This window comes from Mauremys mutica, unplaced genomic scaffold (genome assembly GCF_020497125.1).
Source record: "Mauremys mutica isolate MM-2020 ecotype Southern unplaced genomic scaffold, ASM2049712v1 Super-Scaffold_100301, whole genome shotgun sequence".
Lineage (NCBI taxonomy): Eukaryota > Metazoa > Chordata > Testudines > Geoemydidae > Mauremys > Mauremys mutica.
The window spans coordinates 138,817-154,898 of record NW_025423308.1 but is presented as its reverse complement, the minus strand read 5'-3'; the positions used below and the strand labels follow the sequence as shown (position 1 = coordinate 154,898).

The 16,082-nt window shown below is 54.5% G+C and overlaps 1 non-coding gene across 1 annotated transcript; it reads right to left on the bottom strand.

Moving 5' to 3' along the window:
* Positions 1–7,444: 7,444 nt before the first annotated feature.
* On the bottom strand, positions 7,445–7,517 carry TRNAK-UUU. The gene has a single exon. It is a non-coding gene; the product is annotated as a tRNA-Lys (tRNA).
* Between the last annotated feature and the right edge of the window lie 8,565 nt (positions 7,518–16,082).

Sequence of the window (16,082 nt, the reverse complement as noted above, 5' to 3'; positions counted from 1 at the left end):
CTTGGTTCCCCCCACCACTGACGGTGCCCCTCACTCCCGACCCGCAGCCCCTGCTATCCTAGTCCTGACCTCCAGACCCACAGCTCTGCTGGTGCCCCTCACTCCCGACTTGCAGCGACTGGGCTTCCCGCAGAGCTCCCCAGTCACTGTGCTGCCGGTGCCCCTCACTCCCGACCCGCAGCCCCTACTATCCCAGTCCTGACCTCCAGACTCACAGCTCTGCTGGTGCCCCTCACTCCTGACCCACAGACCCCTGGGCTTCCTTCAGCTCTACTGGTGCCCCTCACTCCTGACCCGCAGCCCCCTGGGTTCCCCCCAGCTCTAGTGGTGCCCCTCACTCCTGACCCGCAGCCCCTGCTATCCCAGTCCTGACCTCCAGACTCACAGTTCTGCTGCTGCCCCTCACTCCCGACCCGCAGCCCCTCCTATCCCAGTCCTGACCTGCAGACCCACAGCTCTGCTGGTGCTTCTCACTCCCGACCCACAGCCCCCTCGATTACTCGCTGAGCTCCCCAGTTACTGCGCTGCTGGTGCCCCTCACTCCCGACCCGCAGCCCCTTAGGCGTCAACCAGCTCTGCTGGTGCCCCTCACTCCCGACCCGCATGGGTCACCCCTGGAGCAGGTTAAAGCTGCAGGTTGACAGTGGGGCTGCTGCCCCTGTGAACAGCTGCTGTAGCACCGCCTGGGCAGGACAGGGAGACCCAGTTATACCCCCCCCCCAAGCCTGTATCGGGGGATGGGAGCACTCACACCCTGGGGCCCCTGAGTTGGGACGGAGGGAGGCCCCCGTGCACCAGGGATGCTGTAAGGGCGAACAGGGTCACCCACCCACGCACCCGAGATCTTCTAGGGGGGGAGAGTGGCACCCACACACTCAGGATCTTGTAGGGGGGGACAAGGGCATCCACACTGCGGGATCCTCTGCAGAGGGATGGACACCCACACATCCAGGATTCTGTAGGGGGGCAGAGGTACCCGGACACCTGGGCGGAGGATGGGAGCACCGAAACATCCGGGATCTTACCTGGGAGGACAGCGGCGCCTGCAGCTCGACATGAGACGGGGGCGGGGGGAGCAGGAGCATTTCCCAGTTCCAGGCTGTCCCCGTCTGGCCAAGGCACAGAGCTCACAAGCAGAGTTTAAAGCTCCAGCTGCCAAGCTGCAAATCAAGCCGGGCTCTGTGGCTGGTGCCTGTGATCCCAGCTCCTGGGGAGGCTGAGGCTTGCGGATCGCTTGAGCTCAGGAGTTCTGGGCTGCAGGAGGCTGTGCCGATCGGGTGTCTGCACTAAGTTCAGCATCAATATGGTGATCCCAGGGAAGCGTGGGGTCCCCAGGTTGCCTAAGAAGGGGTGAACCAGCCCAGGTTGGAAATGGAGCAGGTCAAAACTCGCATGCTGATCAGTAGTGGGATCGCACCTGTGAATAGCCCCTGCAGCGTAGCCTGGGAAGACAATGAGACACAGTCTCTTTTTAGACACTCCTACCCAACAGAGCCTGGAGTGGGGGATTGGAAGCACCCACACGCTGGGGAATCTGACTTGGGGGGAGGGACGCACCCAAGCAACACGGATCTTGACAAGAGGAACAGCGACACCCACACACCACAGAGCCTGGATGGGGGCAGAGGAACCACACACGGGGGCTAGTTCATGGGGTGGGGGACACACCCATATGCTCCATTGCACCATTCTTAATGAGAAGAACAGGGGCATCCGCACAACACGGATCCTTAACGGGCGGGGGGACACCCACACACTCCACTATTAACCAGGAGGGACAGGGGCACCAGACACCCCCAGTAGCATGGAGAACACCCACATCCACCGGATCCCTCATGGGGGGATAAGACAGAGGGGATTGTAATGGGGCCCAGCGCACCCACGCACCAGGGATTGTTAACAGTTGAAGGGACAGGGACACCCACACACACTGAGATCATGTCCTTGGAGGAACGCAAACCCTCCACAGAAGGACCTGGTCTGTTCCGTGATGGCAGCCCAGCCTGGGTGAGTCAAAGTCTCTTTTTATACAGGCACGTCCTAGAGATCCTGACTAGGGGGAGAGAGACACCCACCCACCAGAGATCCTTAATGGTCTAGGGTGCACCCCCACACCAGGGATTCTTATGGGTGGGAGGAATGGAGACAGCCAGACACACTGAGATCACTTCCTCCAAGGAGCCTGGGCCAGACAGGGAGACACAGTCCCCCTTCACATATCTGCCAGACAACCTTCCTCCCACTCCCTCCACACAATGTTCTTATCTGGAGGTGAAGCCAGGGAAATCACATGGAGGACTCTTATCTGGGGAACTGGGGGGACCCACTTACCACAGAGATTCTTAAGGGCAGGAGGAACAGGGATTCCCACCTCTGTGGCATGGGGATGTGTCGCCTGCTGGGATCATGGGGGCATATTTCACCTCGTCAGTTCCCTGCCATTGCCTTGGGGGCCCCTTGTTCGCTGCCTCTGGTACCCAGTTTAGCCTCCTTCCTGAGGGCTGAAACGCTTTGATCTATCTAAGGTCTGTGGGATCAATATGTGTCATGGTGTAATTCTGTGTTATTCGGGGGTCAGACTAGCTGAGCTAATGGCCCCTTCTGCCCTTAAACGCCATGAAAACATTTCCCTGGTTTCCCCTTGTGCCTGACAGACACCACGGTGAGGGGACCGATAGAAAATCCCGCACACAGCGCTCTGGCTCTTACTTTACTTGGGGACATCAGCGATTTCCTAGCAAAGCTGCTGCTAAAGCGCTGGATTTGGGGAACGGTTCAGCTCCGGTTCAGAGATCTGCCTGTGGGGTGTGAACCTGCCACGAGGAGCGGGAAACGCAACCAGCACCGGGAGGCGTTGGCTGAGCTCCGGGCTGCCCCCGTGTGGCCAAAGCTTAGAACTGAGCAGCGGAGTTTAAAGCTGGCGCTGGGAGGGAGCTGAACACGCGGGGCACGAAGGCTCCTGCGTGTAACGCTTGTTAGGTGGGCAGCTGAGCGTAGCTGATTGCTAGAGAGAGGGGAGCCAGGTCAGTCCAGTAAAAGGAGGCTTTCAAAACTCTGGTACCGATTGGCCATGGGACTGCCCCTGTGAAGAGCTGCTGCAGCCCTGCCAGGGAGAGCCGGTTTCTCTTTATGCAGCCCCCCCCCCCCCACTCACCCATTGCTCAGGACGAGGGTTGTGCTCAAACATCTGTGCCCCGTGTTTTCACCTCCATGTGAAGCGCACAGTGCAAATAACCTTCAGCGCATCATCTCAGTTCCAGGCTCCACTTCCACCAGCTCTGAGTGCAGAGCTCCCAGGCTGAAGCCTGAAGTTGGAAGCGGGAGACCCTGTTACCAGCCGGGCCCCGTGGCTGGTGCCTGTGATCCCGGCGGCTGAGGCCGGTGGATCGCTGGAGTTCTGGGCTGCAGGGGGCTGTGCCGATCAGGTGTCCGCACTAAGTTCAGCATCAATATGGTGATCCTGGGGAAGCTTGGGGTCCCCAGGTTGCCTAAGGAGGGGTGAACCGGCCCAGGTCGGAAATGGAGCAGGTCAAAACTCCCATGTTGATCAGTAGTGGGGTCACACCTCTGAATAGCCCCTGCAGTGTAGCCTGGGCAAGACAGTGAGACATGGTCTCTTTTTATACAGTCAGAGCCTGCAGGGGGGAATGGGAGCACCCACACGCTGGGGATTCTGACTTGCGGGGAGGGACACCCCCCCCGCCACACGGATCTTGAAAAGGGGAACAGAGACACCCACAGATCCCAGATGGGGGCAGGCAGGGGAAACCACACACTGGAGCGGAGCTAGTTCATGGGGTGGGGGGCAGAGACACCCACCAGAGATCCTGGATGGGAGCACCCACATGATGGGGATCTTGAACTGGGAGCAGGGAAGCACCATGTACCAGAGGTTCTGAAGGGGGAACAGGGACACTCACACACCAGGTGTCCCGCAGCAAGAGCTGCAGTCTTGATTTACACAGGGCAGTGATGGGGAATTAACCACGTCCCTTGCGGAGCTTGTTCCACTAGATGATTTGCCTCATTGCCAGGGCCGGCTTCAGGAAGTGCGGGGCCCAATTCGAACAGTTTCGATGGGGCCACGGCAGGGATGACTAAAACAAAAAAAACCTTAAAAAAAACCCTTTCATTTCTTCCATGTATTATTTACTTTCCATGACTATATAAATAATAACAAAATTATCTATTACATACATTGCATCATATATTAATTAGCCGATTTGCACTTTCATATCAGGAAAATAATTTGTTTTGATAGTTGTACAACTGATTTTCTTCACTAATGTTTATTTTATTAAAATTTATAAATTATTTCCTTATTAATATAAAATTGCCCCCTCCTTCCCCGCCCCCCCCCAGCGCCGCCCGGCTCCGTGGAAACAAACCCTCCTTCCCCAGCTCCGCCCCATCAAAACAAGGTTTGGGGGCAGAAGGAGGAAGAAACGGCACACATGGGGTGACCAGATCACAGCAGTAAAATAGGACCTGCCCCCTCCCTGCTCAGCCCCACCATCACATCCTTCTTCACCCCTAGCCCCCTGCTGGCTTGCTGCGTCCCTCCTAGTCAGTCCCCCCCACCACCACTCGCCTCCTTTCACCTTCTCCCTCCCCTGTCAGAAACCTCCATGCCCGCCCCTAGAGCCCCTGCCGGCTCACTGCTCGCCTCTTTGCCCACCCGCCACTTACCCCCTCACCCTTCCCCCAAGTATAAAGCCTCATTCAAAGACCCAGGGGTCACTATATTACTGCACACAGAAGTCAATCAATGCAGTTGTAGATAAATCTCTGCATTATGCATTTTTGTATAACTTTTATATGACTTTGTATTGAACCTTGGTAATATGTTATAGCAGGCCCTAAAGGTAGTGTAATTAAGGTAAAAGAAAAATGACTTTTTGCTTGGAGTAGAATAAGATCTTCCCCCCACTTTGTAATCAGTTGCCCTGTTGAATGAATGAGGTGTGAATTAGGAAGGTGTGGAAGGCAGCACCTCCAGACAGCTGCAACCCTTGGAGAGGGGCTGGGAGCCAGACGGAGGAGAGCTTTGCCCAGGCTGAGTGGGACGGAGTTTGGGTGCTGTGTGCAGGCTCTGGGCTGGGGCACGGGGTGGGGTGCAGGAAGGGTGGAGGGGTGCAGGCTCTGGGAGGGAGTGCAGAGGGCTGGGTGCAGGCTCTGGGCTGGGGCACGGGGTGGGGTGGGAGGGAGTGCGGAGGGCTGGGTGCAGGCTCTGGGACAGAGTTTGGGGGCCGGAGATGGGGTGCTGGGTGCTTGGGGGGGAGGGGAGGGGAGGGGAGGGGACTGCCATCACATGTGGCTTCCTTCCTCCTCTGCTGCCCCTCACCATAGCCTCAGCGGGGGATGGAGCTGCCCCTTGCCCAGTGTTTGCAGGAGTGGTGGCTGGGGGGAAACCCAGTCAAACTCTGGTTTTACTCTTTCGTTGATGGGTCACTTTAACCCATTACACACCCTTTCCCGCCTCTCTCACCCCGCTTTTCTACTGGGCTTGTTTGCTCTTTTCGGTGGAGCCAGATGAAAACCACAAACCTCAGTGAGAGCAACAGGCTGGAAGACTAGACTGAACCCACCACCCAGCCTAGTCCATCCCAGAGCCCAGGACTGAGGGCAAATGTCCCCCCACCCCCAGGCCACCTGTTTCCACTCCTGGCCTCTCCCAGCACTGCCAGCGATTCTGTATGGCTGCATGAGGCGGGATTTCAACCGGACCCCCCCCCCGCTAAATTCACCCCTGTTTTGCAACCACTCTGCACCAAGAGCACCTTCCTTCCCTGCCCTAGCTGCTGGATGGCTAGAAAGCTGAGCTGGGCATTTGATTGATCTGGAATATTATCATGCCCCCCCTCAAAAAAACCTTAATATCCCCACAGCTTTGGGGGAGGGGAATAGCCCCCCCCTGAAAGCTGGTCTAATTTATTGTTGTAGGGCAAACGAAGGAGCCATAGTTTAATGGAAATATTCAGCCCCTACAGAGATCTTGCAGCAGGGAAAGCAGAGTTGATGGGAAGGGAACTGGTCTGGATAGGAGCCTCCGTCCTCTTTCTTTGCAAAATAATTTGGAGAGGGGAATCAGATCATGCCGTGCCTCAGTTTCCCCTCTTGCCAGGAAGGGTGGGGGGGGAGAGAAGTCTCAGCCTGCCATGTTGCAGACCTTTCCCATTCTCCCCTCTTGATGTATTTGGTTTCCTCCTCCAAACCTCCCTCTCTCTCTCACCTGGAGTTCACAGCACTAAGTACCGGCTCGGGGCTTTTTTCCTGGGTTACATGATCCCGACTTTAGTTTTGAACCAGACACAGGCAGGCACCAACTCACCCTCAAACAGCAACACCACGAAAACCACAACACCAGCCCAATATTACAAACCTGCGGGGAATCACAGGGTCAAACACTCACGGCTGGAAGCCCCAGCAGCTGCTCAGGTGAGTGAGGTGCACGGCAGAGATTCCTGTCTCCTACCGGACCGGAAGCTCCCTCGGCGTCTCCTCCAGGTCAGTGCTGGGGGTGGGGGAGGGGAAGGAAGGCTGCAAAGCACATGTGCCTTCCCCCCCCTCCCCCCTCCTGACCTGCAACACCCAGGCGGCTGCCTCTGCCTCAGCCGGCCAGGGTCTCTCGTTGCCTAGCAACAACAGCTGCTGCTTCCGGGAGACGCTGCCAGCGCGGGGCCCTCTCAGGCGCGGGGCCCAATTCGGGGGAATTGGGCAAATCGGCCTAAAGCCGGCCCTGCTTGCAGCCCTTCTCTTCCGCCCTGACTGATAGGGGGGAGTATTGAGCCTCCCTCCCTTAGGCCCGTCAGCATCCCTGGGGAACACCAACGCCGCCCGAGTGACTTTGGGCCAGTAGGTCAACCAATAGGGCTGCCTCCTAGGCCAGGCTGCAGCCCAGCTTCAGGACTCAGAGGAAATGGAGCTCGCATCCCTACCTACAGGACTCCAGGCATGGCCAGGCTTCTGGATCAAACGTCCCCTCTTGTGCTCAAGTCACAACAGCTAGCGGGCAAAAGACAGGCTTTCATGGCCTTTGAGAAAGCAAGACAGAGCCTTGGAAGACCCAGCAGGGTTTGTGGCACAGGAATTGCCCTCAGATCCTACCGAGACTTCAGCTCAGATTGCAGGATTCAAAGTCCCGAGTGCTGCCCTTACACCATGGGACCAATAGGGAACCCCCAGACCTCTGCTGAGCTCTGGTGTGTATGACCCTGTGCGGGCAGCTCTGCATTTGCTCACCAAGTTGTCATGCAGCAGTTTGCTGCAGCTCCCAGAGGCCTTTCTTAATCCAGCCTGAGAGGCCAGTGGGCATGTGAGGAAGTTGCCCCTTCAGTCCCAGGCAGTACATGGCCCTTCCTAGGAAAGAACAAGTCCTGGGGGAAAAGGTCAAATAACATCTTGGAGAGATGCCTTCTTTCCTTTTGTGGGGAACTGTTCCCTTTACCTGACCAAGGACTTGAACCCTGGACCCTCAGATTAAAAGTCTGATACTCTACCAACTGAGCTAGCCAGGCTTACACATGAAAAAAGCAAATTTCATGCAGAAGAGAAACTAGTCATGAAAATGAGGGCAGGAAACAATACAGAAAACCTGCTACTCTCGCTCTCTTAGCAGTCCTAGCCCCAGCCTGCTCCTCCATCCGGCGCCCTGAGGCCTTATTCTTTTTTCAGTTAAATATCAAATCCCTGAGAAAACACAGTTATACAAAGCAAAACGAAATCACAAACAGAAATGTCATTGGAAATACAGAAATAAAAAAGGAAAATGCAATTCCCATCACTTTATCGTGTTGGGGCCATTCCTGTATCGAAAGCACCCGCGAAGGTCCCTGTGTGCTTACGAGAAACCTGGAGGAACTCAAACCACAGCCTGAACATGAAACTCAACTGCTGCCAGGTGCTGCAGTAAAACCCTTTCCCAGCTGTGACGTTGCACTCCATAGGATTTTATGAAAATATGCTAATGAGTGTGAATATAAAGTGACTGGACTATGCTTCATGCAAAAGGTCTCTTGTAAGGTATCATTACAAAGCTTATAATCTACTGTGTGTGTTCATCCTATTTGTATGAACCGATCATTCCTGTATCTGAAACTAGAAATATGAACTATAACTCTGAGGTCTTGTTGTAATGATGCAAAGTGTGGGCCATTAATAGTGGTTTGGACTCTTGATGGCTCCTATTAACCAGGACAATTGACTGGAGATGGCTCTGTCCTGCACCATCTGTGAGTCAGGCCAGGAAGAATGAAGGCTTGGGGGGGGGGGTGTCTCACAGGACATGTGACGATGTCGCCTGGTACAGGAATCCATCTTAAACCTGGGGCTCTTCCCCAAGAGAGAGACAAAGAATTCCTGCCTTGTACTAAAGCTATATAAGGGGGTGGAACAGAACAAACATGGCTGCAGTCATGAGACATCCCCAGCTACCACCTGAGCTGGAACAAGGGCTATAACAGGTGAAAAGATTGGACCCAGACATAAAATAAGTCTAGTCTGTGAAAGAAGCTTATTGGAAGATCTCTGAGGGTGAGATTTGATCTGTATTGAGTTTCATACTGTATTAGGCTTGGACTTGCATGTTTTTGTTTTATTCTGCTCTGTGAAAAATACAAGGTCCATAGAGAAGGAAAAGAAAATGCCCTAGAAAAGTCTTTGTGTGTGTGTGTGTGTGAGAGAGAGATGGGTGGGAGGGTGTCTAGAAACCACTCTCCTCTAGTTTCTTTTCTCTGATTTCCTGTAGAAAATCTGAAGCAGGGAGCAAAAACCATTGCCTTCTCTGAGGCTTGAACTCAGGACCTTCAAATTATGAGACTAACACGCTGCCAACTGTTCTAAGAAGGCATGGAAAAGTTTGAGGCTCAGTGTATATAGGACTCTCCTACAGCAGTGACTGGGGCAGGGAAGGAGCTAGGGCTGTGCTGGAAGAAGCAGGGAGCTCTGGTGACCAGAGACTTTTCGTGGCAGCTTTCACAGCAGCAAAGAAATCAATTCAGGCTGCCAGTGAACAATCTACTGGAACTAATGGCAGCACAGGGGGGATGTTTCCAAGCTGTGCACCTACTTCCACATTTTAGAACTTACTCTCCTTTTCCTAGTAGGGCACTTTCCATGCAAATTAAGCAAAGCAAGTTGGGGAAACTACACAGGTAATAAAAACCAGTGCTCCAAATAACGCTTGAATTCATAATCCCAGCAGTAGCCCCCTCTGCGCTAACCAGTTGCACCAGTGCAGGTGCTTCTCAGGCCTTGGCTACACTTGCAAATTTGCAGCGCTGCAGCAGGGTGTGAAAACACACCCTCTCCAGCGCTGCAAATTGCGGCGCTGCAAAGCACCAGTGTGGTCAAAGCCCCAGCGCTGGGAGCGCGGCTCCCAGTGCTGTACGTTATTCCCCACAGGGAGGTGGAGTACGGACAGCGCTGGGAGAGCTCTCTCCCAGTGCTGGCGCTTTGACTACACTTAGCGCTTCAAAGCGCTGCCGCGGCAGCGCTTTGAAGTGCAAGTGTAGCCAAAGCCTTAGGCAAAGCTGGGAAGCAGGCAGTTATCAGTCTCTGTGATTCACACCTTTGCCTGGTAATTGAAAGGCTGATGCATCAAACCTAACTCAAGATGCGGCTTTTCAGTGATGAGACTCCAGGACATTTTGACAGAAAGAAAATCTCCTCTGTTTTGGTTTAGCCCCATTTGACTCCTTCTGCCCGTCTTCTCCCCCTCTCCAGTCTCTTTCCTTCCCCACTGGGGCCGTGCAGAGAAGAGCCCCAGTCAGTCTCTGTCACAGAGTCTGTATCCCATAAAGGGAGGGAGGGGTTTCTCCAAAACATTGATAATGTGGGGGGAGGGGTGGGCATGGTTAGGGGGAGAAATGATGGAGAATTAACAGTGGGGCCCAGAGAGATTCCCCCAGATTGGGGAGATCCCCTGCTGCCCCCCATCAGCCAGCTGTGGGAAGAACAACTTGGGATTGCTTGGGGAAGCCACCTTTAAAAACACAAGTGTAACATGCTAGTTACATTTTAATAAGACCAAAGCCTCCTCAATCCCAGGGTCACGATCACTGGAATGATTTTGCCTTGATATTTTACCAGCCGCAGACACAAAGTGAGTCAAATTACAGTTTCCGTTTGGAGTCAGTGCACACACAAGAATCCGGAGGCTTTTAATTATCCAAACCTGCCGCCCCTGTCCAGCCCAACCTTCTGATGATGCACCTCAGCCCACACCCCTGCAGGGTTTGAAGCTTCCATTGCTTAAATTCCAGGACACTGGGGGGTTTCAGCTCCCCTTTGCCCAGAGGGAACCTTCACCGCACTCCCAACCAAGTTCTTGTCCATGGGATCACTGCAGCGGGGCTGGGTCCCACTGGGTCTTTTCTCTCTCTGTGACAGGCCAGGGTGCAATAACTGGGGCATCTGAGCACTCAGGACCTTCTGTGGGGCTGCCATTCCCCTTCCCCTTCTGTGGTCTCATCAGTCATTGACTCCAGCCTTTTTTCTATCCATCGTCAGCACCATCCCAAGCCAGCTGCACTCGCCTCAAAAAGACAAAGAGTCCTGTGGCACCTTACAGAGAAACAGACATATTGGAGCATGAGTTTTCATGGGTGAATACCCACTTAATCAAACGCATGTGGCAGAAATTTCCAGAGGCGGGTACAAATATGCAGGCAAGAATCAGTCTAGACATAACGAGGTTAGTTCAATCAGGGAGGATGAGGCCCTCTTCTAGCAGCTGAGGTGCGAACACCAAGGGAGGAGAAATTGCTTTTGTAGTTGGCTAGCCAGGCACAGAATTCCCACTCCATTCATCTAACGAAGTGGGGATTCACCCACGAAAGCTTATGCTCCTGTACGTCTGTTAGTCTATAAGGTGCCACAGGACTCTGTCGCTTTTTACAGATCCAGACTAACACAGCTGCCCCTGTGATACTCAAAAAGACAGTGTCCCCTGTTGGGTGTAAATCACTGACCTCTCTCCTCTCTGAGCACTGACTGCCCCTCTGTTTCCTTGCCTCTCAGTCTGTGCAGATGGGACCTTTCCCTCCAGTGCTGGAGGATTCGCCCTTCTCATCTACCCTTGTCCCAAGCAGCACAGCGGGTGGGAATCTTACATGTACTGAGGTGACTTAGGAGCAGAAACCCCCCACAAGGACCTTCCATGCAATTGGCACTTGCCCCTCACTGAGCAGGATTGAAACTGGCGCAGGGAGACTGGTGGGCCACATCCCCTCTGGGCATGAGCAAAGCAGCAGGGTGAAAAGAAGAACCTGGAGATTGAACCCAGGCCCTCATACATGCAAAGCATGTGCTCTACCGCTGCACTACATCCCCAGCTGTGCTGTAGTTTACACTCAGAGCTGTCCTATTCCCAGAGCATCCAGTGGCCTAAGAGCAGCATGGGGGACACATTCCCTGCTCTGAGGGCCAAACCTGCTGTCCTGGAGGCTGCTGGTTCTTAGGGTCACTGAGAACTGATAGAACTGCACTCATCTGGGATTTAACAAATTGTCTTCCACGGAGCAGGGCCAGATCCAGTGTTTTTGCCACCCCAAGTGGAAAAAAAAATAAAAAAGCTGCAATCAGCTGCAGCTCTACCTCTGCTGCTTTTGGCCTCCAGTCCTTCCCTCTGAGAGGGACCAATTGCTGCTGAAGCCTCCCCTTTCCATTGACCACCCCACAGACCTGCTTGCTGTGCTGGTGCCTGGAGCCAGCCCTGCCATGGAGACACTGGGAAGATGGGGGGAATCAGGAAAATACCAGGGATTTGTTTATGTTGTAAGTGAAGAATAATTGAAGCAGTTTTGGTTTAAAGTCACTTTCCCCCTAACTGGGAATTGAACCCAGGCCGTAGCAGTAAAAGTGCCAAATCCTAACCACTAGACCACCAGATGATGAAGCTGTTTTTTTTCTCACTTATGTGACACTTTTTTAGGCTACTTTCTATCCAATTTCTGAAACTGCTCCATTGTCCATTCCCTGAGGGGCTAAGAGCAGAAAGTGCAGGAATCCCTGTACCCATGGTCACAACCTGAGACCAACCCAAGCCACTGAAACAAACACAAATGATGCTTCCTCCAGCAGGATCACAGAGCAACACAAAGAAACCCCATCAGGAACAATCCTCCTCTGCCTTCATTTACCCCATTGCAACCCTCTCAGCAGCCGACTCTTGCAGGAAGGACACTGAGCTGATAGGAGCTCTGGCACAGAGACCAAGGGAGGGGTGTTGCACCCCCTCAGTGGGAGCTGATCACATTCTGACTCTGGAGGAGGAGGGAAAAGCGATGGCCACATGATGGGGCCAGTATGTACCACAACATGGTTCTTTTATGTGGGATGACTCTGAACATTGACTGATCTCCACTCCCTTGGATTTGAAGAGATGTTTAGTTGGGCACTTAGGAGGCTGAAGCAATTTTATGGATGGTGACACTACGATTGAAGGGTTATTTAATGTTGTAGAAATTGTTAAAAACACTTAGTTTAAACTGGAACTGCCTGTTATTAAAGGCTGGTTTCCCCACGTCAGTTCCATAAACTCTGCTAGAAACACCCTGGGTTCTCTCATGCCTTGGTGGGAACCAGGGGCGGCTCTAGACACCAGCGCGCCAAGCAGGCGCTTGGGGCGGCCGTTTCCCGGGGGGGCGGCATTGGCTCCGGTGGAGCTCCCGCCGGCATGTGTGTGTGTGTGTTGCGGGGGAGTGCTCGGCAGCTCCCACTGTGGGAGGTCCACCCAAAAATGTGGGGCTGAAATAGTGCTCGGGCAGTGATCCCCTCATTTGACCCTGTGGAATGTAGAATTCCAGCCCAGGGGAGCCTGAGAAGGGGAGGAGTCAGAAATGCCCCCTTCAATTATTACCTCCTCTCCAGAGCACAGGTCAGAATCTACCATCCTTTCTCCCCCCAGCCCCTGTGCCAGGATCCCTCAAACAGAGCCTGGAGTCCTGCCCCTGGCGTCTGTCCCTGTTTTGACAGGGACAAAAAGTGTTTTGTCCCTGTTTTGACAGGGACAAAACACTCAAATCCCGCCTGGTGCGAGGAGCCAGTTTTGCTCTTCAAATTCTGTCGTTCGTACATTTCCAGGCCTGGGAATGTCCCACAACCAGGGGCGGCTCTAGGCACCAGCTAAACAAGCTGGTGCCTAGGGCGGCAAAATGTAGGGGGCGGCATAAAGCTGCGGCCCCAGCTCATCCCGCCGCTGTGAGCCGAGGAGCGGCCCGTCCCCTGCAGCCGGGGCAGGGCCGCGCTACCGGCTCCACTTGGGGGAGAGGGATGGCCCCTTACCGGTAGCGCGGCCCCGCCTGGCTGCAGAAGATGGGCCGCTCCTCCTCCGCTTGTTCCCCGGGTCCTACACAGCGCTGCAGCCGCCTGGCTCCGGGGGGGCTGAGCTCCACCCCGCTCAGAGCCGCGTGGTCAGGGGGCGGGGCTGCGAGCTCTGGGCCAAGCGGCTCCTCCCCTTACCACGCGGCTCTGAGCGGGGAAAAGCTCAGCCCCCTCCAGAGCCACACGGCTGCAGCGCTATGCATGGCCGCTTCTCGAGGCGCGCGGTGAGCCGGGGATAAGCAGCCAGGGCCGGGGGGTTGACTAAGGGGCAAGGGGGTTGGCTAAGGGGCAGGGAGTCCCGGGGACACTCAGGGGGCAGGGAGGGGGCGGTCAGGGGCCAGGGAAGGGGGGGTTGGATTGGGGGGGTCTCAGGGAGGTGGTTGTCAGGCACCCCCCGACTCCATTACCCCCCAGGCCCAGCCCTGACCCCCAGCTCCAAGCCCAACCCCTTTGAGCTGGGCACCCTCTGACCCCATCCCCCCCACCCCAGACCCCCAGCTCTGAGGCGAGCCCCTCTGAGCCAGACAACCTCCGACCCCCATCTCCTCACAGTCCTGAGCCCAGCCCCTGTGAGCCGGGCACCCCCCAGAGCCCAGCTCCCCACCCAGCCCTGGGCAACAGCAGCACCACCTCCAGGCAGTGACAGCCCATTGGCACCAACCATCACCATCACCCAGCAACAGCCCATTATGTAATTGCAAATGTAGACAGACCAGTAAAGCATTTAATGTTTTTAAATCATGTATTTGGTGTATTTTCAAATTATTACAAATTAATTTTCACTAGTTATTTTTTACATTTCCAAATACATGTTACTATAGTATTGCAACTTTTTTTATGGAAGAGGCCCCCAAAATTGCTTTGCCCCAGGCCCCCTGAATCCTCTGGGCGGCCCTACCCAGTGTGTGTGAGGAGTCGGGGAGGGAGGGAAACGGGGTCTCCTGGAGCCGAGCCCGGGCTGCGATGGCGGCGAGGGGCTCCTGGAGTGTGTGAGGAGGTGAGTGGCCGGCTGGGTTCGTCGGTGCTGAGCAGGTAGCCCCACAGCCAGAGATCCTCGCCTTCCCGCCCGCCGGGGCTGGGCCAGGGCACCGTGAGGCTGAAGAGCAGCATGTCCGGGTGGCTCTCCAGGTCTTTGGCCGCCAGCATGTCGGGGGTGAGGGCGGTGAGTGCGAACTGATCCACCTTGGCCACCAGCAGTGCTGCGAAGCCCAGGGAGGGGGCCGTGTTCTTTGCGCCACCCCGTAGCCGCGCCGCCACCTGGAAGTACTCCCGCTCCACGCCGCCCAGCAGCTCCACCCGCATGGGGACAGAGTCGCAGCTGGGCCAGGGCTCGGCTGCAGTGTGCTGGTAGGGGATCCCACATTTGGGGGGGAGCCCAGTGCTGGGGCAACAGGGGTTGTGGGGGGGGGTCACTGGTGGGCGGGGGGGCTCATGTTTGGGGATGGGGGGGCAGCCAAAAATTTTTTTGCTTGGGGCGGCAAAAAACCTAGAGCCGGCCCTGCTCACAACAGCATTTAACGGGAGGTTGCCTGCAGAACAGTTACACTGCACAGAGCTCCTGTGGAGGAGGGGTGGGAATTAGTAACATTTTGAGGATCGTTTGGGAAATGAGCCTTTGCTGACAAGGTTTGTCTCTGTTCATATTTCACCTTCAGGTGTTATGTTGAGGGATCTTTAGTATATTTTTGGGAGGTTAATAACTAGCTCCTCAAGTTTATTTACTCAACTTGAAAATTGATGTCACTTGATTTTTGCATCTCCCTGTGAAAATACAACTGACAAGTGGCTTTCTACAGGGGGTCATGATGTTAAAGTTGAGGAATTCAGTCTCTGTACTTCTGGGCGGGGTGTGTTGCTTTTTTACAGCTGCCTCATGGCCAGGCACACTGGGCTGTTAGATGCACCCACTGTCCTTGCCAGGGGCCCTTGCTGAACCCTGGGCGGCTGCACTGCCGTGCTGGGGTGACTCTGCAGGGGGAGAAGCTGCTGTGGAGCAATGTAGAGCAGGTGCAGGAAGGAGCCGGGGTCACTATTCACATTCTGAACTGCACAATTTTCCAAATTTGGGACTAGATTCATCGATTCATAGACTTAGGGTCAGAAGGGACCATTATGATCATCTAGTCTGACCTCCTGCACAATGCAGGCCACAGAATCTCAACCACCCACTCCTGTAACAAACCCCTGACCTATGTCTGAGTTATTGAAGTCCTCAATTCGTGGTTTAAAGACCTCAAGGTGCAGGGAATCCTCCAGCAAGTGACCCGTGCCCCACACTGCAGAGGAAGGCGAATGTCAGAGAACAATTCTAAGGGGAAGGTGAACGCAGAGCAATGACACTGGAGATGCCCAGACCTCCAATGGGGGCAGCGTGGAAATTAATAATGGGAAGATCATTTGTGAAATTAGTCGTCACTGACAATATTTGTCTATGTTCCTATTTCACGCTGTGGTGTTAGTTAGAGGAATCAGGACAGATTTTTACTATATTAATTAAACACTTAGTTTTATTTAACCAAGCCAAAAACTTAGTGTCACTTATTTTTTCTCTGTCCTAGCAAGAATGAATTGAATTTTGTGACTTTCTGGAAAGTGAAGCGAGATTAAATGTGGGGAATTCAGTCTCTGTGTTTGTGAACTGATGTTTTCCTCTCACAGGTCAGTGCCTGCATTGAAATACCAAGAGGGATCTAAGGGCTGGTGTACGCTGGGCACTGAACTGGCAGAGCGACGTCTCTCAGGGTGTGACCCCCCCCAAA